The following is a 23,255-nucleotide window of genomic DNA, read 5'->3' on the forward strand; positions in this document are numbered from 1 at the left end:
ACACATTTCTTTTTGCTTCTGAAAGAGGAGTTTGTCTTCCATTTGAAAGCTGAAAAAAGGAGATAATTTGTTTTGGCTGGAGGGAGAAAGTGTGACTCCTGATCATTGCTGCTGTGCTGATGTGCTTGGCATTATACTAAGTCGTGCAATTATTTTACCTTTTCCCTTAGACCCTCAGTTCCATGTCATTGGTTATTTGATGTGAAAATCTGGGCAACAAAACTTCAGAAACACCTTCAGTTGAGCATTCAAATAAGGGAGACCTAAAGATTTGATCTAATTTTGTCAAACTTCTCACTTATTTTTTCCTATATAATTGATGTAACTTGACAGTTAATAATATAGGTTCATTGGGATCTGAACCAAGAAAAAGGTAATTTTTTTTAGACTGGCAAAACACGGCATTCAGATATACTCTTCAGGCTGTATAGGCTCAATTTCAATAAGTACATAGCTTATGTCTCAGACTTCAACAGGACTTGTGCTCACTCTGTTCGTGACAAAACTGATTTAATACGATGGTTTCTGTCCAATTTCTTCCCCTTGTGGTCTTTCTGTTTTTCTTCCCTCATGCTTTCCTAGTTTAGTGTATCTGTGAAAATACAGTTTATATGACCATGCAGCCCCTTGTGCCTCCTTATCTGTTTTTAATCTCTCTTCCTCACACTAATAGGTTTTGAACACGTTTAACAGTTCCAACCAGAACTGACAGAAAGGTAGAAATTTAAAAAATGGATTTTTCTGAGTTTTATGAAAAAAGAGACGAGGGTAAAGGAGAATGCTATTTAGAGTCCCAGCTGATTTTAACACTCAGTCCTTGACTGTTTTCACTCCTATACATGCAGCTGGTTTAGTGCCATGTAGCTCATTGTCAAGTTTCATCCTCAATAATCTCTGAAAAACAATTTCTCAGTGTGAATATCACTCCCTTGTTTTGGCAAGTCCTGAAAACCTGCACTGTTGGTATGATGGTCAGATTCTGATGCTTACAGAACCACAGAATCAGCTAGGTTGGAAAAGACCTCTGAGATCATTGAGTCCAACCGATGTCACCCAGACCATGGCACTGATTCCACATCCAGTCTTTTCTTAAACACCTCCAGGGATGTTGACTCCACCACCTGCCTGAGCAGCCCATTCCTGGGCTTAACTGCCCTTTCTGTTAAGAAGTTCTTCCTAATGTCCAGCCTAAAACTCCCTGGCACAGGTTAAGACCGAGCCCTCTTGTCCTATTGGTGGTTCCTTCTTTCTTCAGAAAGAAGTTTTGAGGGGGGGGAAAGGCCCTGCAGTGCAGGGATCTGTGGTAGTGCCACCTTGTTAGCTTGGCAAGCTGCTAGTTGTCTTTGCTCATAAATACTGACATTGAAATATAATATTTACTCTCTCTTTTTCCCCCTCTGCCTCTGCATCTCAAGCTTGATTAACTTAGCACTGGATTACAGCTCTCTCTCCCTGCCTTGATTTGCTGCTGCAAGAACTGTTCTTCATTGGGGAAGAACCAGGCTCAGAATGTGTGTTTGATCTCAGGGATTCCAAAGGTGAGGTTCACAAGTGTAATTTATCCTTTTACCAGTGTAAGTGCTGTATTTTAACTGCTGTGATGAACCAGGGAGGTCTGTAGAAATGTTTCCATAGGACATTGTTTCCCCCCACCACGGACATAGAGTTAATTCTAACTTCTCAGGTCATTTAAGTGCAGAACCATGGATGCCTTTAGTGCTCTGTAGCAGGACCTGCAGTAATGCCTCCAGGAGGTAATGTCATAGCTCTCCCTGACTGCTTGCCTGTGTCCCAGGCAGTGGGATTTTTTTGATTGCAGTGAGATAGATGGGCTTTTATTCTCCACCATTATCTAAACAGGCACTCCCTAAGCAAGGATCCTTCCTTGTGGAAGCATTACATCTTTGCAAGCATTGACGGTTTCAATGGTAATAAAGTATGTCTGGGTTTTATGATCTGTTAGACATCTGTTAGTCCACAAAATTTTGTTTGCTGGTTGTTTGAAATGAGCAATTTTGGTAGGCAAAAGTCTCTTTCACACCTTTACACAGAGGAATTAACACTACAGCATTTCCATCATTGGATGTCTGTTTTTATTGGATGATTTTGCTTTTTATTCTGAATGCATACTGCTGAAAATTTCCATTTACTGCATCTGGGGATGTTGCAGCAAAGATAGGGAAAAAATGGTTCTCACCTCTTTGAAAAATGAAGTTATTTTCTTGTAGTGCTAAGTGACCAAAAAGTCATGTTGGATCATTTTCATAGGAATTTCCAGCCAGGAAAAATTCAGAGAGCTGGATGTAGCAAATGACAAGTCTGTTTCTGAAGCAGCCTTTAACTTTTAGTTTTTTTGGTTTGTTTTTTTTTTTTTTTTTTTGAGGAATCACTTAGAGCACTTTGGGTCATACTTTTCTGTATTAAATAATACATTTTATTTTCTGAATTTAAGAGTGGGGTAGTTTTACAGTAAATTGAGATGGCGTTGCTCTGTGTTCTTCTTTTCCGTGCTCCCAGTCTTGATAAAGTCAAAAAGTTATGGCGTCTTTTTTCTTACTTTTATTTTTAGTGCCCACAGCCAACCTCTGATTGGCTTCTTCCTGGAGCATGTTGTTGGAGATCCATGTTTAGGTGCTGGCTCTGTTGGCTTCCTCCTTACCTTCCTACCTGACAGGAGGGGGGAGCCGGGGGGGGGGTCGGCTCTGCTCCCAGGGAACAAGGGACAGGAGGAGAGGGAACGGCCTCCAGCTGTGCCAGGGGAGGCTCAGGTTGGGCAGGAGGAGGAATTTGTTGCTGGAAAGGGTGGTCAGGCCTTGTCAGGGGCTGCCCAGGGAGGTTTGGAGTGCCCATCCCTGGAGGTGTCCCAGGAAGGCCTGGCCGTGGCACTCAGTGCTCTGGGCTGGGGGTCAGGGTGGGCATCGGGCACAGGGGGGACTCGGTGATCTTGGAGGGCTTTTCCAGCCTGGGATTCTGTGATTCTGTCTTTTCTATTCTGGGTTCTCATTTATTTTAATGAAAATTTCCATTGTGGACAAACCCAGTGCTGAAATTCTCAGCACTTTTTCCCGTCAGCAGCTCGCTAGTCTGCAAGCAAGGAAAGCAAACAGCACATTTCTTTTCCTTCTGTTGTTACTACCTGGTGTTCTGTGGCACTGTATAGCACAACCTGTTGTTTCTCACCAGTGGAGTGCTTGATAATTCCTTTTAGGCTGTTTGCAGAAAGAGAGGCAAGTTCAATATTTTCATGCTGTGTGCAGTGTTTCAGATCCTTCAGCAATGACTGGAGTTCCTGCCCAAGAGAGATTTTCCCCACAGGCTGCAATGAGTAACTGGCAGCATTGCTTGCTATTAATAAGCACAGGCAGAAATTAATCTTGGAGCTGCTGTAGTTTATTCATCCTTTTGTAGTTTATTGTGTGCAGTGGCCAGATCATTTAGACCTGGCACAGTTTACCATGGTTCTTCATCCACATGCTGTCTGTGGGGGCAGAAGAGAAGCAAAGGCTCCTTCCTACCTGTGAGGTTTTTTGAGATGCTGGGAAAAGCTACCTTTCATCAATGTGGTGGGAATTAAGCACTGCAAAGACACTGTTTGAATCCCAACAGTGTGTGCAGGGAGAGCTGCAGCAGCATCTGCAGGGGAGTCAAAGGTGGCCTGACTGGTACAGGATGCTGTTGCCTGGCTGGTGCCTGAGGAAGGTGGTGGGAGCTGGGATCCCACCTCCACAGCAGAACTGTCTGCTGGTGATTACACCTTGCTGCTTGTCATGAGCTGTGACACCAAGAGGAATGTTGTATTTCAAGTCTTTAGTCTCAGATGTAGCATCGCTGTTGCTCGAAGTAACTTAAAAAATTAGAGCTAAATTTAAATGTGTTAATTATATCAAATTTTCCATTGTTATCAACATGTACAGCCACGAATACTCTCTCTAACAGTCACTGCTGAGACCATTTCAGTAAGTCTGAAGAGACCCCCCAGCTAAAGAAATCTTAGTCCTAATAGTGAGAATATATTATAAAAAAAGTATTTTAATTTCCTGATTAGCAGGACATGGTAAAGAGCTTTCTTGAAGCCTCTCACGAACAGGAAGTCTTCAAACACTTGGTGAGGTGGGAATGAACACTTAACATGTGTTTTTGATGGTAGTCTTTGCATGTGTTTTTGATTTTCAAACACGTGTCTGCTTTAGCAAAGGAGAAGAACAAACCAACCCTGTTGAAAACCCTGCCTCCATCAACAAAATTATGAAGCAAGAGGCTGCTGAAAATATTTGGGAATTGCATGTGCAAGTTTAGAACATTATACTGAAGCAAATTCCTTGTGTACACATAATTTATTAATGGCTGGGGTTGCAAAGCACTGGGTGCAGATTAACATTTTGTCAATGATCTTCTGGGGAAGGTTTTTCCAGCAAACATTAAATACTTGAAATGAATTTTTGTAGGTTCATAGTATTCACAATGGAAGGTTGTTATTATTATTACTATTATTATTTTTTAGTCATGCCAAGCCTCCAAAGGCAGTTTGAAGTACCTGAAGAGCTGGAAAGGGACTTTGGACAGGGGCTGAAGTGACAGGACAAAGGGGGAATGGCTTCAGACTGCCAGAGGGCAGGGTTAGGTGGGATATTGTGAAGGAATTGTTCCCTGTGAGGGTGGGGAGGCCCTGGCCCAGGTTGCCCAGAGAAGCTGTGGCTGCCCCTGGATCCCTGGAAGTGTCCAAGGCCAGGTTGGACAGGGCTTGGAGCAACCTGGGCTGGTGGAACGAGATGGACTTGAAGGTCCCTTCCAACCCAAACCATTCTGGGATTCTGTGAAGGCTTTGTTCTGAAATCTGGAAGTCAGTCCAGGTGTAGTGAGGCTTCATAGCTTAGCAAATAAACCTTATAACTGAAGTGAGGCAGATACTGTGGTATTAACATATTTTAAAGTAGCCTTCAGTGGTTTCCAATAAAAACATTCTGTGGCAAGGTTGTCGCCTCCTGAACTGAAAGGAAGAAGATGCAGAACAGTCTCTTAAATTCCATGGCTTGTGCCAGCTCCTGGGGGGCAGGGGCTGGATAGGGCAGCCAGGAAGGAAGGATGTACTGGCATGGCCTTCCCCTGGTGCAGACCTGGGGTAACGTGAGAGCAGATCCTCAACTGGTGTATTATACTTGGTGGGTATTATATTATTGTATTATACTTTCTCAGGTATGAAAAGTAATATTACAGGAAAAAGTGACTGTTTTGGGTATGTAGCAGTGAGCTGTAGAAATGCAGGATTGTAGGTAATAAACAGTTTTTGAAATAGGAGATACAAGTAAATGTGGGTTTTGGTACTTCCATATGTAGGAAGAAAGGGAAGTGTGTTTTTTTCTTTCTTGGTGCTGAGTTTCTTGGTTTCTGTTAAATATTTTGATCACCTTTTCAGGCCTGTTAGGAATCTTGAATTTATTTTGATTACTGTTATTATTTACATAGAGAATATCACTTTTCCACTTAATATGTATCTCTCAGCTGTGTGGGACCAAGATCAGTGCTGCCATTGGGATCCACATTTGATCTGGCAAATAGACCCCTGCTGTTCAGCTCAGCAGAATTTGCTGCAGCACTGATTGCTGGGATACTATAAATACTTGCCTGGGCTATACACACACACAGGCACACACAGGCACAAACACACACATATATATAAAAATCAAAATTATTAAATAATTATCAAATAATTATCAAATATTTAAATAATATTTATTAAATATCTATAATAGCTATTATAATTACACATCTAATATATAATTATACATTAAAGAATTATATTATAATTACATTTACAAATAATATATAAATTGATAATAGATGAGACAGAATATTTCAACAGCAGAATTTGATAGTGGACTATCAAATTTAGAATAGTTATAAACACAAATATTTTTAATACAAACATCAGACAAGTAATTATTTATATATATAAATATATTTATATATATGTATCTTCCCTTGTCTTAGGGAAGATGACTGAGAATCATATCACTTCAGAAACTTCCCACTGCTGTAACTGGCCACAAAAGTGTAAGGGAGGGAAAATGAAGCAGATGACAGGACTTGGGGAACTGGAGTCTGGGTCTGGATGCTGTTGCTCAGGCAGGGCCAGGGTACCACAGATTCTGTACATCCTTTTCCTTTTCTCCTTCTTGTGAGGGAAGAGGAGTGAAACTTTGTGTACCGCAAGCAATAGACTTTATAGAAATTTTGATTTGTTCCTTGCCCGAGCCTGCTTGGGGCAAGGAAGATTTTGGTCTCTTCAGTGACTGAGAGCAAAAAAGAACAGTGAGGAGAGGCACCTTGTATCCAGAGCTCAAAGGCCACCTGTGTTACCCACCCAGTGTGGACAGTGTAAATAAAAGGCTGCTCCTGCCCCTGGAATTCATATTATGCCTGGTCAGGTGCAAACATAAAGAGCTTCATGCTTCTTTTCTTGCCTCCCAGTCTGTTTGTCAGAGATCAGCTGATGTGTTCAGCTATTTGGGATGCATGGGATTGATCCCAGAGTAGCCTTTTGCTGGAGCTGAAATGTGCCAGTCTGCTGTACCCATTATTCCTGTCTGTTATTCCTTCTCATTCTGTCTGACTCCACTGTTCTGGCCCTGTTGAATTACTCATGCTGGTAATGTTCCTACATAAATAAACAGAGTAAGAAGACAAATAAGCAAAGAAGAATCTGATTGCCACAAAATTCACAGGAAGGCTGCATTTCAAACTATGGAAATCACCCTTGGCTAAGGGTCACTGTCATTATTTCACATATTCCAGCCATAGCAGGAAACACACTGTTCACTTCTAGAAAGAACAGTTGCTGAAACATTTTTATCTTGGCCTCAGAGCTGGTCACTGAGAAGTATACATGATTTTCAGTGCCAGGGAGGCTAACCCTGAACTGATGGATGTATGTCCTTCCCCCCTGGCTGTCTCAAGGGCCCTGCCCATCAGCGCTTCGAGAATGTTGGAAGGGTAAGACCATCTGGAAGGGTAAGACCGTGCTCAGTTCCCAGTGCCTGGAGCAGTATTGTCCATCCCCTGTGCTGCTTGCTGTGCCAGAGGTGCCTCTCCTTCGTCTCTCTGGAAATAGTATCCTAGAAACAAAGTCAGGTTTTGGGTTTAAGCTGCGTGTTTGGCAAGATGGGTGCTGTTGGTTGGCAGAGTGGTGCTTCTGGAGACCCGTGTCCTTTAATTCTCTCTCGTTAAATGTGTCCCCAAGGTGAAGGATTGTGCCGTGTGCTCCTCTGGCTGTGGATGGGATTAGCAGGTATTTCTCTCAAAGTTCACACCATCAGCCAAATTACTCATCTTTTCCCAAAGCCATGTGGGAGTCCAGAGCAGGAAAAGGTAGATAAAGTAAACACAGGACGTTTTTGTCTGTGAACTTCCCAGAAATGAGCCGGTTTGATTGTCCTTTGCCCTGATTTCTAGTCTGACTGAAGGTCAATGTCCCTTATTGTGGATACTCTCCAGGTAGATCATGCTTGGTTTGATGGTTCATGAGCCTTTTCTTTCAAACACTACAGGGTGACCCAGCAAAACCAAATTTGCATCTCTTTTCTGCTTCAGGAATATTCACGTGAGACCTTCAGGGCATTTAATGAGTGACTTAGTAACTCTCCCCGATATCTAATAATAAAAGGGGATATTTGTTAACAATTTGGCATTTCAACCACTATATTTCCTATGCCTTATGAAGGAATTGCATGGAGTTCATGTCCATGGCCTCGATGAACACAATACTTACTTGTTCCTGTATTGTGCTTTGCCAGCTGCATAATTCAATGTGCTGAAGACTCCTAATGACTGTAAATACTTGTTCTGGTTCTGTGAGAAAACAAGTACTATGATCCCTTGAAGTTAATGCCCTGTAGACCTCTTTGCAGAAGACAATTTGTTAGTAGAGCACTTTAAAACTAATTTTTAATAATTTTTTTTTTAATGCTTTCCGTTGCTCTCTGGTCTTTGTACGTTGATTCTTCTCTTTGTGCACGCAGAATGTTCTGTTACTGTTCCAACAGTGGTTTTTAATTATCTTTTTTTATTCTGTCAAGTGGATGGGAAAGATAACAAGAATAACACAGGTGCTTGTAATGATCCTCTGCATTTTTCTTCAGGTTAGGTGGCAAAGTAGCTGCAGAGGCGCTGAAATGTGAAGTTCTCAGGCTCCCTTAGCCTTGAACAAATTCAAAATCTCAGCATTGAAGTTGAGCTGTACAGTTCACCACAGCTGGGAGGCTACTTGCTTGTCTTCTTTCCTGCCACTTCCAGATTTCTTCCAAATCTGAATGCGAGTCATGAATTTTAACAACTCTGTTAAAATAGAATTGTGAATATCAGGATCTGGATGGGGAAGAGTAAGTGAGCATTTCTGCAGTGCAGGTCAGTGGAGTTTCTCAGGAGTGCCATAACTGGGCTCTTCAAATGGTGGTTCTTAACTATAAGTGTGATTAAACCGTGAAACAAAACAGTTTTTTAACTTCACCTATTGTTTCCAGCTTTGAATCACCTTCTGTAGCCTGTCTTTTCCCGTTCCTGCTCCCTTAGGTTCCTAAAGGGAGCTTTTCCTCCATTTCTCAGATGCCTTGCAGCATTAGCTGCTTCAGTGCCCTTCCTTATGAAAAGTAAGAAACATAATAATCTGTTAATAGACTTATTACCCAAAATTTATCAGTCTAAAATGCTGAAGCAAATTTGTCTGTATTTTCTTTAGTGGTCTTAAGAACAGACTTATGAGGATCTGTCTAATAATAACAAATAGAGGGCAATGTCAGCCTGGACTCAGAAGTGCTGCTATTTCCCTATGAAGTAGTGACAAGATCATTCCTAGGCTGGAGAATCTTCTTTGAGTTCCAACACTGCGAGGAAGGAGGCACAGCAATGATTTGAGGATGCTTGATTTGCAGTAAGATAAAAAATGAGTTGTCCATTTTGTTGGAAGAAAAGAGGCGTGAAGTGATTTCCTGCATCTTCTGTCTGCATAAACACTGAAAGATGATGTGATACTAAAGGACTCTTCAATCTGGAAGATGAAGGCATAAGAAAGCCTTTTAATAGGATCTGTAGCCTGAGAAACTCCAATTGCAAATCCTGAATTTTTAAATGGTTATGCTTAAATAATCACTGACAGAGTTCAGCAAAGGATGTGCTACTTTCCCCACCAATGGATGTGTTGAGAAATTAAGATGTTCACTGTCTCCCTCTTTCCCCCTCCCAGTGAATAATAGGAAGAAAATCTGTCCCCAGTGCTATCAAAGTTAATCCAGGTTGGTCATAATGAGGACTTCTGCTTTAACCATATATACAGGTATCTGTGTGAGAAATAGGAAAAAAAAAAAATAAAAAAATAACTTGATCCATTCATCAGCAGTTGGAGCAGTAGAAATTTCCCAACATGCACCATCTTTGTTCTTATTCTTTATAAACTGATTGTGTAAATCTTGCTTGGATCCTTTATGAGACGTAGTTGAGGTATTAATTTTTATGTGTTTTGAGGAACAACAGAAAATAATATTGGCCTATTAAAGTAGTTGTGATAGAGGCATACCAAGTAGAAAGGTTCTGTTTGTAGGAGATGGAACATGTTTTCTCACTGGCATCATGAAAGTGGGCAGTAACCTGCCCATAACATACATGTTCCCTTATTAGAAACACAGAATACCCTGAGTTGTGAAGCTCTCACATGGACCATCCAAGTCAAACTCCTAGGAGTGTGAAGTGACCATGATACAGTCAAGCTTGGATATGTTCAGCAAGGAATGGTGCTGACATATTGTTCACACAGAGGAAAGATTGTTTGTCATTGCTTGCAACGCAAGTCATGAGGCCAATAAACCATGAAGTTGCTTGAAATACAAGGGCATTTTTGTAGGACAGGCATAGAATAGAAAAACGTGTGTATGAGAGGCAAGCAGTGTCAGCACCGTGGTTAAAAACCTTTTTCCAAAGGATACCATACCTGCCAAAAGGTCCTAATTAAAATTCAGTGAATTGCAATTACTTATTTGCATTTTAGCCTTTGTTGTCCTGCACTTCATAGCGGTTCTTGGTCTCTGTTATCCTGAATAACCTGATATGGCTTGGACACCCTCCTTTGGGACACAGTGCAAGAAGTTGACTCCCCTTTCTTTTTTCTCCCTCTCTCAGTGAAGGGTGAGAAATAGGCCTGATAATATCAGAGAATCCCAGACTGCTTTGGGTTGGAAGGGACCTTAAAGCTCACCTTGTTCCACCCCCTGCCATGGGCACAGACAGCTTCCACTATCCCTGGTTGCCCAGGGCCCCAAGTGTGAGATGAACAGATTAAAATATTTAGAGAGCTGATTTCAAAAACTGAAAGAAAAATTCATCACATGCGTAGTTGGTGTAGTGAGGTGATGAACAGACAATGGACAGAGAGACACTTTAATTTCAGATAAAGGAATGCATGATTTGAAAGGAATGTTTGCACTAATAGTGAATTGATGAGGGGTAAATGCCTAGACAGGAACCGTGTGGGTTTTTCTAGTAGTGTCCCCTCCATCAAGGCATTTCAACCCAGAAGTCAAAAGGAAGAGAATAAGGGAAAGCAATGGCACAATTAGCAGTTAATTTAAAGTAACTAAAGTGTATTAGGCCCAGTCAAATGAACCATTTAATTTTTGTTCCTTCTTGTTTGTAGTCTCATAAGTATGAGTCATTGGGAAGCCAATCTGGCTTGGTACAATGCGTGCTGTTTTATAGTCCTTGCTCCTTGCCAGCATAAGCATTTCCTTGTTAATGTTTCACATCTGTTCTTTGTAATTTAGTGATTATGTGCAGGCCTCTGTGTCCTCCTTGTTTATTTTAAAAGGACAGTGGGAAGCTTCACTTACGTGAGATTAAATCGATGTCTGTGATTTATTAAAGTTTGGGCATCCTGGACTTCTTTGCTGGTTTGTGTAAATGCATATTTTTAGCAGAAGATGAAAATGGGGATGGTTGGAGCAAAGTCAGTAATCTGCAGTTCGAATCAGCTGAGTGTTTCAGAATTGAGTTGGCAAGTGTATACTGGAGATTTATATAGCTTTCTTATCAGTCACACTCAGGCTCCTTGCAAGCATTTCTGATGCCTTTTTGTTTTATCAAGTATTCAGAGAACAGATTTTCATTCTGTGGGGATCTCTATTCACACAGATATGGGGTATTCATGTCCAAACAAGAATATTTGGTGTAAAATAGAAATCCTACTTACAGCTGATGTTGTTGGCCATTCAGACATTGGTATAGGAGATGGCAACCACATGTAGTTTAGGTGATTGATTGCATATAATAATATGCAATATGAAGGGGCAAATGACCAGAGTGAGCTCTGTTCAGAAGTGAAAATAAATTATTTACCTGGTTTGTAAATGCTTTAATACCTTCTGTGACTCTGAGGTGCTCAAATGCACAAAAGGGCAAACATAATCAGATAACTTAATAATTATGAATGGTTTTACTGGAGCACATAGTGAGCTTTCATGCATTACAGAGGAAGGTTTATTATTTATAGTAGAATAGAACCAAGAAAAATAAATCTGTTTGTGGAGAGGATACTTTGCAATTAAAATCCTACACAGGACTGGAGTCTGATTCAGATCTCTGCCAAAGCTATCTATGTAACCTTCAGCAAATTAAACCTCTAGTCTGGGTCGAGCCTGGAATTTAGATGCAGAGCTGTGGGAACCAGGAATCCTGAAAGGGAAGAACCTACATCCCCAGACAATCTGTCTCTGTTTCATATGGACTCAGTATTTATTCTTTTTCATGTGCCTGTGTATTTACCAACCTTTTAGTGCTGACTGGGGTGCAGATCCCTGGCCCAGGGATTCCTGTGTGCCCGGGGATGTGATCAGGGCATTGTCTTCATTGACAAAAAGGGTGAGGGGATATGCCAGTCCAAAAGGAGAGTACAGTGCATTTGGGTGAAGGCTGCAGTAGGGTTGGGGGGTGTTTTGGGAGCAGAAACTAAGCACAGTGGTGGGTAGAGATTAAAGAGGAGGGTCTGGGTTTGTAGGACTTGCACAGCACCAGTGTGGGGGCACTGCTGGGTCCAAAGTGTGTCTGAGTGGATTCCCCAGTGCAGTCACAGAGCAGTGTTCAGTTAATGTTCCCTCCAGTGATGAGGCTGAGCAAAGAAAACTGCAAGGCTGGGTGTGATCTTTGCTTTTTTCCCCCTTCTTATGTTCCCAGTGTTCATATCCTCACATCTCCTGTCGAATGCTGCTGAGCCGTTTTAAGCTCAAGATGAAGGGTTCTTCTCCTCTTCTCTACTTCATTTTCATGCTTTTCCATCATTTTTAGGGCTCTTCTCTTGCAAGTCAGATACCTGTATGGCAATATGAGTTTAGATCAAGCGTGCAATAAAAATTCCTTAGCAAACTCTCTCAGGCTCTGCACGCTCGGGGAGCTGGGAAGCCAGAGGTACAATCATGGGGTCTTTCTCCCATGTAAATTCTGAGTCTCCTCTCAGACCCATGTAAACGCATGGTGTCTGGGAGCAAAGTTCCTCTGCCTAATTGCAGACCACAAAGGGAATTCCACTGCCTTTTGTTTGTTTGGAATTGGTGTGGGATGCTCTGATCCTGAGGGGAACAGCGAGCACCAGGTTGGGCTGTCCCCCTTTGCATCTTGCTCTGGGTTTGCTAAGTGTTTGCTGAGCCTCTGCCATCCCTCTGCTGAGTCATCTCCCTCTCCTGACTGAAAGGTCTCAGCTTTCTTTACCACTTTTGAACCCTTCGATTCACTTTTTGAGGTGGGGGAATCAGAATTACGTACACGTTTGCACTGTGGATTTATACAGAAACACAAGATATTTTTTTTTTCCTGTTGTTTTTATTCTTCATTTTACTTTTTAATTGACTGTCAAGGAGCCTGAGCCAATTTTCTCTCGTAGCACTGATAGTTGCAGCCCCACATTATGGTTCCTGCATATCAATATTCAGCAGGTGTCCATCATTTTGTGTGTAAAGCCAGGATGTTTTCCCCCTGGGTACATCACTCGACGTTTCTTCCCGTTGCCTTCCATCCATCACTGTGATTGCTCAGTCGCTGAGACATGGAGAGTCCATCTGCAGACCTTCACGGGTGGTCCTTGTCTTTGCTGTCTTAACTTCCTTCCTCTCATCCACAGAATGTCACCTTCCTAGGGACTCTTTTCCCAGACTGATTGTGGCTTTGTTGGACAGGACAGCTCCCAGCTGAGCTGACTGCTCTGGGACAACTCCGACCGTTCAATCCTACCCTCAGTTTCCCATCTTCACAACCAGTTATTTATCCATGTGAAGATCCCAACTTTTCTCCATACTTTTTCTGAAGAGAGACATTGTTGACTTTGTGGAGGGACTCAGATGGGGAGCTGATGAAAACCGTGTGGCTCAGACGAACACATTTTTCCTGTTACTGATGTAAGATAAATTTTGATTTAGTGATTATGTCTTCTTTTAAATAATCCTGTATGATAGGGATATAATAGCTTCTGGTTTATGGTATTTTAAACTCTAATATGCCTTTGATTCCATCATGTTTTTTAGGTTTTATGATTACAATAAAACAGGTCTTGTAAAGTTATTTATGTCTGTAATATACATTTGCTTTTATAGAGGGCCCGTTGACATCCTCCACTGTAGGGTACAGTATTCTCATATGAAACAGATTTAATTTGGTTTCTTATCCAGATCGTCACATTAGATATACAGTGCACATACTTCTTCTATTCATGATATTTAGGGTTTTTTTATACTTAAACTGACATTTAGATAGAAAGAATAAATTTACTTGGCTATTTCTCAATATCCTATGAGAGTTACATCAGGAATCACATTTGAAGTACTGACATTTCCAGCAACAATACCTGTATTGTAAGCCCACTGGATATGTTGATGAAATCAAATTTTGTTAGGAAAATATGTAAAAAAATTATTTGCAATAAAAGCAGGGAGAGGGAGGGGCCTTAGCAAAGTACTGTCAATCCCACCCCCTCAGAAGCTGTATGAAATCTGGCATTTCTCTGCTGAATTGACTGTGTCAGAGTTAATGCTGGAGAAATGCCAGAAAATTATTTGAAATCTCTTTCTGAATATGAAATGTGGAGGCACCAGGCAGAGGATTCCCTGAAGAGAGGGAGCAGAAAAGCTGTCTGTGCAGCAGACAGAGAAATCATCATTCTTAGCGCTGGGATATTTTTAGATTCTCTCAGCCTGATGAATAGACTCAATATAGAATATATTAATTGCTGCTGCAGTCAGAAGTATTGAGAAACTCTAGTTCTCCACCCACAATTAATGGAGATTTTTCCATAATCTTAGTTTTGATTATTGCTTTCAGTAAAATTCAAGTTAAATAACACGTTAGATAGAAACTGTTTCTTTGTTCATAGTTGACTTTATAAAGTGTTTGTAAGCTGACTAAACACCACAGCCATAGGAAGAGACTTCTTAATCTTTAATATTTTGTTCACTTGTTAGCACTGTAGACAGTTAACAACTAAACTTAAAACTACCAAACTTGGCTTAAAATGAGGGGCATGGGAATGGTTGTGTGCCTTCACGAGATTCCAATACTTATTTTGATTCATTGCAACTTGTATGAAAAGTTCCAGTATCAAAAGGTGTGACAGACAGCTTTATGTGAGCTTGTAAGAGGTTAAATATTTTCAGTTTTGGTTTTGTTTCGATATGTCATTTTTTAATTTATTTTTATCAAATTCTGGCTCCACGTTAAATTATTTTTTTTTAATTGATTTAGAATGAGAAAACGTACCAACGATGTTAAAAGTTCAAGCAGAATGCAACAAAAATTGTGGAGTCCAACTCTGAGGTTTCTATTGGAAACTTTAGCTGGCATAGCTTTGGTGTTTTGTGTTCTGTGTGGAACATATAATCTATCAGGCAATACATCTAACAGAGGAAATACTGAATATGCTTGTGGTGCATTTCATGCTGTTCTTGAAAACCTAGTTTTTCCTTGTCTTTTCAGGTGTTTGGGTATGTAACAAATCAGGAGTATCTACATTTCTGTACATGAGCCATCCCATGACTCCGGGTGTCCTCTCTGGAGACGCTGATTTATTGTACTTTGTAGAACAGAAGGTGGTTGGGATGTCTGATGTAGGTTCTTGGTTCTGCTGAGGGGCAAGAGGAGAAGTGAGCTGGTTCTGCCACTTCAGAAGCGTGTGTGGCTTCACAGCTCTTGATTTCTCCATCAAATGAGTTTATGACTCAGCCTCTCTCATCAGTTTGTTAAAGCTCAGCCTCTAATTCATTTCAGTATTCTTCAAGTAAATGTCTGAAATTTTGGAGTGTAAAACAGATGCTGTACAATGGATTTTGATTAAAATACCAGCATATGTTCAGATGTAGAATGAATTGAAAACCAGTTACACCTGAAAAGCCTTTGCCCCTGCCTAAAATAACTTAATAGGCTGCCTGGAGTTGGTTACTTTTAAATTTCGCCCTGTGACTCTAGAAAAAAACCATTGTCATTAATACACTTAAATACCATTAAGATCTTCATAAGGTTATGGAATAAATAATAGTGGCATTATTTGCTCTTCCCTGTGAAGGTGGGGAGGCCCTGGCACAGGTTGCCCAGAGAAGCTGTGGCTGCCCCTGGATCCCTGGAAGTGTCCAAGGCCAGGTTGGACGGGGCTTGGAGCATCCTGGGCTAGTGGGAGGTGTCCCTGCCCATGGCAGGGGGTGGGACTGGCTGAGCTTTCAGGTTCCTTCCAGCCAAAACCATTCTGGGATTCTCTGAAGGACACGTCTGTGACAGATCCTTTTAACCAGACACAGGCATTTATGTTTTCTTTGATGTCCCCTATCACAGTCAAAGCAACAGCTCTGCAAGGCCTGGGAAAAGACGGCTGTGGAAAGCTTTCTTCATTGCTTTAGGACTTTTAAACACATCAGCTGCTGGGATTCTCATGGTCTGGTTCAATATGTGCTTCAAGACAACATAAAAACACAAGATGTTTTTAGTCCTGCTACAGATCTTACATTTCAATTCAGCAGCTTTTTCTACTTGTCTTAGTGGCACTGGAAGAGACTGACAGCAGGAGGTGGACAGCAGTGGCCACCTCCCTGTGATGTGCATCCTGGATTTCAACCCAGAGGGTCAGGCTGATGCTGAGAGCTTTGTCAATGCCTTGCTGATGCCCACTGTGATATTTCCTTTTTCTTCTTAGTTTGCTTTTTTTACTACTGGTGTTTCGTTTCAGGATGTGCAGTTTCAGTTCACATTTCTGCTAGGGACAGAACTGAACCATTACCTCACATACACAGTTCCATAATATATGATGTTCTTTGAGGAATTTCAGAATTTTGCTGATGAGTTTTTTGCCAGCAGGATTTCTTTTTAGAAGGCTGGAAGCTAGAAAGACAGTTCCTGTGTGTAACAGTCCTGTGAACAGGATTCTGCTTCCAGTGTAGATCATAGCTGTAGTTGGAAAACTTGGGTCTAGTCTGGAGATAAAATGGGAGAAATAATGTAATGGATCTGTCTGGTGGCAGCTGCTGCTGCTGCCTGCTCTCTTTCTGCAACCCCCAGCTCGACATCATCTCCATTTTGGCAATTATTAACTAGATTAGTTAAAAATACGCTAATTCTAGCTAATTATTTTAGCTATAGTGACTGAAAATATAGCTACTGCTATATTTAGTTGTAAAAAAAGAAAAACGCATTGCTGAAGTTTCACTGACTGGTACTGTGAGTCAAGCATTAATCACATAGATATATTCATTTTTTTCTGGTTTTTTTTGGGAGTTGACTGGCTGTGGTGAAGTATTAAGAAGGAAGCCTCTGTCATGGTAGGGAGAAACTGGAGTCTGTAGTTGTTATAGATGGGTCCAGTTAAATAAGAAATCGAGTATGCAGATTTGGCTCACCTCTAAAGAAAAATAGATCATTTGGCATTTTTCTGTTAGTGAAGATTTTTACATTAGGATGAAAAAAGACTTGGCTTGAAGCGGATGCCTTAGTAATGAGATGCAGCACTCTGGGAGAGAGATTCCTTGCCAGAACAGAGATTTGGGGAGGAGAACAAATGGGAGATGTAAGAACTGAGTCAGAAAACTGCTCCTGGAAAGGGTTTCTCCCCATGTAGCTGCCACTCTTTGTCTGGGTTTGGATGCCATCACCAGGCTTGTTCGTGTTCGTGTTAACATCGTCTCTCGGAGCAGGACAACAATGGTTTGTTCTGGTCTCAGGAAATCCCTCCATAAAGGTCTGCTTCCCTGATTTTCAGCCATCCCTGGGTTTCTCCCCAGGTGAGGTTCATTCTTTGGCACTGGGAGACTTTCACTCCTTCTTACAGTTGACAATGGCTGAGAAAATAAATCAATTAAAGGGTACTGAAGTACTGAAGGGTGCAGTTCTGTTGTAACTGAAGCCAGGAATGTCACCAGGCTTAATGAGATGATTTGTCTCCCCAGTAAAGGGCTGTTTTTCGTAATTTATATCCATTAACCTTTTACTTAAAAATTGCTCAAATTATAGTATGTTTTCCCATAGGAAACATCCTCATTAATGTGGTTGACTTTGTATAAGAAAAATAACTTCTGCTGTTTGGACTGGTTTATTTTGTATACTTTTAGCCAGTTTTTGTGATCCCTGCTATTTGAACCTTGGCAACTCCCATCCTTAAATTCTAGTTTTCATTTGGTTTCAGTCAATTTTTAATGTATGTAGTAGTTTTGTACTGTAAGCATTAGTTAAAAAATAATAAACACATGAAATGTTAATGAAAAGTCATGTCATGAAACATTCTATGCTATATTTACTGGGGTCCAAATATACCTGAGCCCATTTATTTCCCATTTGGGAACCCCAGACTGCAAAGTTTAGAGTGTTTTATGTGAAGGATGGGTATGATTAATTTAATTTTTTCCCCTTGAGTGCTGTGATTTTGTTAATTTTTTATCCCCCTTTTTAAGACAAATGACCCTACCTCTGGTTTTTTCTGATGTTTTACATGATTTCAGGAATCCTTATTAATTAACTGAAGCCCTTCATGTCCTGGAAATGTATTTGATGGAAATTTGAGAGGATCTGACAGATTATACTGTGATTTTGAATCATTTGCAATATTTGATGGTTTATTTAAGATCAGATCTCTGCACTTAGTTGATTATCTGAGATTGCTGAAATTTTGCACTTTGTAGACTTCGCTGCTCTTTTATCTCCTGACCAAATTTCTTGCTCTAGGGTGAGTATTCAGGGACTTTATTGACCCAAACCTTTGAACCTACTGATAGAGAGGAAAAGATGGATCAAACAGGGAAGTGTGGCAGGTGAAAACAGGGAACAAGGGAAATCCTTGGAACAAATGCCTTAGTGTTAGAGCCTATCTTTCTTCCCTCATACACATGTACATACTCCCCTACTTCTCTGGAAAACAGAGGAAGAGTATGTTTGTGTGTATTCCAATAAAATGTATTTTAATAAAACGCCTGGAAAAAGTAATTCAACTTCTCGTTTTTTTTCACGTACGTTATTAGAATTGAGGCAAACTTTCAGACACTTCAATACTGAGTGGGTTGCTGCTTCTCCTAATTCCATCCTTTTTGTTTATTTTTCTTCTTACTGGCAATTTAATAAGGCAGCTTGGTAGTCCTGCAATATGAGAGTCATAGTTGGCTTGATCTTGTTTTTCATTTTTCTAATGGATTTTCCTCTCCAATGGTGCTTTTCTCCCCCAGTCCTTGACATATTCCTAAGAGTTCTTGCTCACCTTAGAATTCTTTATTAATGTTAGCACACTTGAGCAGGGGAAGATTGCCAGGAACGTGGAGGAACAGTGGGCTAAATGTCACTTGTCTGGAGAACAGCTTTGTGAAATTCGTGGTGGTTTTTCTTTTTCGTAGCACTGATAACCAGAAGAGGAGGGGAGTGGTGAATATTTTTGATAGAAAGCAAGTCTTGGAGGGTCAGCCTTTTTTGAGCTGTGAAACGTTTGACACTGGGGTGACACGTGTCTGTGTGTGTAATGTGCACGTCTTGTACAAAGAAATTTTTTAAGTTAGGAATTCAAACACTCGGAATTTCCGGATATACCATTTACTTTATTCTTCCCCCTTTGGTGCTGGGCCCAAGGCAGGAGCCTCCTGGAGCAGAGGAGTGTGGTTCCAGCTGGTTTCATGATAAATATGCACAGCAGAGGTGAATTAAGATTGCACCAGTAGCTATAATAATGTAATATAATCCAACACTTTGACTGTGAGCCTTCCCTTCTTAAATGTCCTTTTCCCCTATCTTTTTGTAGGTAACTTTGTTTAAGAAGCTTTAGTAAAGTTCTGTTTCATAGTGCTGAAAAACAGGAAGAAAACATTTCATACTTTGGAGCAGGATCAGTTTTCTCATGAAGTGTTGTTGAATTTCGTGATTTTTCTAATTTTAAGCATATGACCCATGGTTGAGGGATATTTTATGTTATTGAAGTGCCTCTAATTTCCTCTCCATCAGACAAAAAGAGGTTATTATTCTTCAGCACCAACTCCTTACACAAGCATCTTTACTCATCCCTATACCAAAGAACTAAAGAACTTATTCCTGAATATCTATGGAATGTTTATAGCAGGTTTAGGATATATGTGCATCTGAAGTGATTTGGAAACTGGTATTTGTTTCAAGCATGGTTAAAGGAACTCTGCTATTTTGCCCTGCTTCCTTACCAGCAAAACTTATTGCCTAGGTTGTGTTCCTGAGGTTTTCAGCCCTAGCATTGCATAGGTTTCTTTTTCTTGCCACCTGGACCAAGAGTTTGTCTGCTTTATCTACGAAAAGTGTTGCAAATTGATTTTTTTTTTTTTTTCACTAAGAAAAAGTTATTGGAAGACAAACCCCACTGGCTCAGATCATCCTGTGCTTCTGCATTTGATGGAGCAGCAGCTCCAGCTCTGCTTCTCAGCTCGAGGCTTCTGTGCCCACTGCAGCTCCCCAGGCTGGCACTGTGGCTCTGTGCAAGTCATCATCTGTCCATTAATTGGATATTAAAAATTCATTCTAGTGTGTTTCACTTTGTTTTTCCTGGATGAAACTATTACTATTTCAAGCTGCAAGTTTCCCTGATGTTTTAAAGAAATTTTAACTCACAATTTTCGTATTTTATTACCATTTTCATTTAAAAAAAAATTAAACAGAACAAGCCTTGCACTTTATATTTTCTTTAGTATTTTTGAAATGACTTCATAAAATGATTTTTATTTGAAGTGTTATTTTGTTCTGATGAGAATACACAAGAAACATTCCCGTTATATTTTCTGTGGTCTGGTAAATGCTGTTGGACCTCTGTTTAAGACCATTTGGGGTTTGCTGAAGATACATAGGGGTTTAAGCTGTAGTTAATGAAAAGTACTAAGAGGTTAAGGGCTTTTTTTTTTCCCCATCTGAAGAACAATGGTGCATGAGCTGAACTCTTTTTCTAGAAAATACTGCAATATTGCAAGGGAGGGTTGGAATAAGATGATCTTTAAGGTCCCTTCCAACCCAAGCCATTGTGTGATTTTTGTAACAGGCAGTAATTGCTTTGTGACTAACCAGTGTAAAATGAGGTTTGGTTGGGGGAGAACAGGCTTCAAGTTGTTTATTTGGTCTTAAGAGTCATTTTGGAAGGCGCTTCCCTTGGGATCATTCAGGCTGCCGAGTCCTGTGCTGAGCACCTGCTCTGCACCCAACTCAGCCAACTGCTGTCTGATCTGGGTCTTGCTGTCTCTTCTGACATTGTCTTCTCTCTCTTTGTGGCTTTGTCTTTCACAGAGCATGGGCTTCTCACCCACTGCAGCACCACAAGTAACGTGCTGAGCAATGTGGAGAGGGATCTGCTCCGTGGATAATGCCTCCGGTGGTTCTGCACAGACGTAGAATAAGGTCCAGCAGGAAGCAAGACTGAGGGAGCTGGAGAAGAAGGTTGCTCAGAGAAGGACAAGGGATACAGTACGTTCAGCTGGGGGGGTTTGTCGGGAGCCGCGTACGCCCAGGATGGAAAGGTGAGGGTCTTTTATTTCATTTTGGGTTGATCTGTTGGATTCAGGGAACACAATTCTTTAATAGTAAAGAAAACAATGGCAGAACCCCCGAATCATTTGTGTTGGGAGAGATCACTGAGTCCCCCCTGTGCCCGATGCCCACCTTGTCCCCCAGCCCAGAGCACTGAGTGCCACGGCCAGGCCTTCCTGGGACACCTCCAGGGATGGGCACTCCAAACCTCCCTGGGCAGCCCCTGACAAGGCCTGACCACCCTTTCCAGGGAGAAATTCCTCCTCATGTCCAACCCCGTGATTTGTCTATAATCTGTATCTTTATTAAAGATACCTGAAGAATCACACATGCTAATTTGCTTTAGTTTGGTAAGTCGACTTAATATTTAATTTTAGCTCAGTTCTGGTGATCAAATGTCCTTGGAACAAAAATTTCCGAGGAGATGACTCTTAATTGGCAGCTAAGGGAAGAGAACTGGAGAGGTGAAGAGATGGAAGGAAATGCTTGAAAACTGGAGGCAGACTGGAATGGCAGAAAGCAGCAGATCCTTGGCAGGAGGCTGAAATCAGATAAATACAGAACAGAAACAGGAGAGTAAGAATGAAGTATTGGAAAAGTAATTTGAAGATGAGCTCGGTTATCGCATTACTTGATGCTTTAAAATCCAAATCATATGGAATTCAGGAAATACCACCATGGGAGTAGATAAAACATCCTTAACTATGGTTTGCAGGGGATGTCCAAGCACATGAAAGTCATGTTCCCTTGCGGCCTTTTCTTATCTGTTTGCAGCTGATGGAATGCATCCTTGATAGGGTTTAAACTGTGGTGTGCAAAATCATAACTGACAATTAGAGGCAATTAGGAAGACAGTGTGAAATGTCCTATGTGCTTCAGAAACTGCTCCTCTTGTTCTGTTTTGAAGGGGAAGTATGTGCTGTGGAAGGCACCGGTTAAGTGATTTTCAAAGTGTGACATTTAAGTATTTGCTCGTCACATGGTTGCCTGAAAGGGTTCCTGCCCTGTGGGAAATGTGTGTTATTAAATGTTGCAATAGATTTACAGTTTGTGTTCTTGATCATCTCAGTAGTACAACCTGACCTTTATTTGTGGCATCACCTAAAACTTGATGAAATTAATTCCAGTGCAGAAGATTACTATACTCACATCTGTTTCCTTTGTCAGTCAACCTGGTTAATTAACTTTCATGCTGGTGTTTCTCGGTGGCATCTGTAAATATGTACAAATGGCAACACAAAGATGGTTTGGTTGGGGTTGTTTTGTTTGTTTGTTTTGTTTGTTTATTTATGTTTTGGTTTTGTCGTTGCTGTTGTTGGTTTTTTGTTTGGGGTTTTTTTTTGTTTGTGTGTTTGTTTTGGTTTTTCTTAATATTGTGAGTTATCTTTCAGGACTCTCTCTCTTAATTGACACTCCCTCTGCTAAGGTGTGTCCCACGAGCCTGTGAGGTTGAGCTCATAGACAAGAAAGTGGCTGTGAAGGTTTTTATGGCTGTGCTTGTACTTCCAATTGCAAAGAGGAGTCAAACAATCTATTAGGAGTAAACTCTGATTTGTGGCAGCGACGCCTTCTCAGCCACAAACTAATGAAAGCCTGTACATAAAATTCCACAAGTTGATCCCGTTGCCTGATAGGTTAATAGGCTAGGTTAGGTATTATCCAGAGAGTAAAATTCTGTATTTTTGTGGAAGTAACAGGGTTGCAATCAACCTAGTCAGAAAGTTTAGGCCACTTTTTATGTTGCTCTTTTAGCAGCATGTCTCAAAATAACACTCAACGTGAAGTCAAATGAGGACACAGAAAACCAGAAAATTCAGACTGAATGGGCTAATTGTTATTTATCGTTTACATTTAACTTAATTTTGCAAAGAATAGCTAGGATTAAACTATATCAAGGCTGTATTTGTGCAAAATGATAAACATGAAGGAATCCTGACAAGTTATTGAAGTTTTGCTGTTTAGCTTTGCAGGTTTTTTTCTCTTTTAAGTTTGAAGCACAAAGTTCAGAAATGGGAAAGTTTAAAAGCATTTATTCTGTTAAGGAGTAAATGTTGACCCACTCTAAAATATGAGCCATCCCAACCATTTCAAGCAATTGTTGCATCACAGGTGTTCCAGAAAGATCTTTCAGGCAGGGCTTGTTGTTGGTACTGCTCTTGTTTATTAGCACACCACGGTGAGTAAAAATGATACTTCAGAAATTGAGAGTTGCAGCAAACTCTTGGAATAATTCTTTTCCCAGGTGT

General features: G+C 40.8%; 1 protein-coding gene across 3 annotated transcripts in view; it reads left to right on the forward strand.

Annotated features, from left to right (window-relative positions):
- The window catches only part of PCDH15 (protocadherin related 15), a 692,202-nt gene that overhangs the window by 92,316 nt on the left and 576,631 nt on the right, over positions 1 to 23,255 (forward strand). For all 3 annotated transcript variants that reach the window (XM_039384770.1, XM_039384768.1, XM_039384769.1), the window contains exon 2: positions 20,770 to 20,999. The gene's annotated coding sequence lies outside the window, so the exon portion shown is untranslated. The remainder of the gene's footprint in view (positions 1 to 20,769; positions 21,000 to 23,255) is intronic.

Source organism: Pipra filicauda, unplaced genomic scaffold (genome assembly GCF_003945595.2).
Source record: "Pipra filicauda isolate LSUMZ 115617 unplaced genomic scaffold, ASM394559v2 scaffold371_size1224239_pilon, whole genome shotgun sequence".
NCBI lineage: Eukaryota > Metazoa > Chordata > Aves > Passeriformes > Pipridae > Pipra > Pipra filicauda.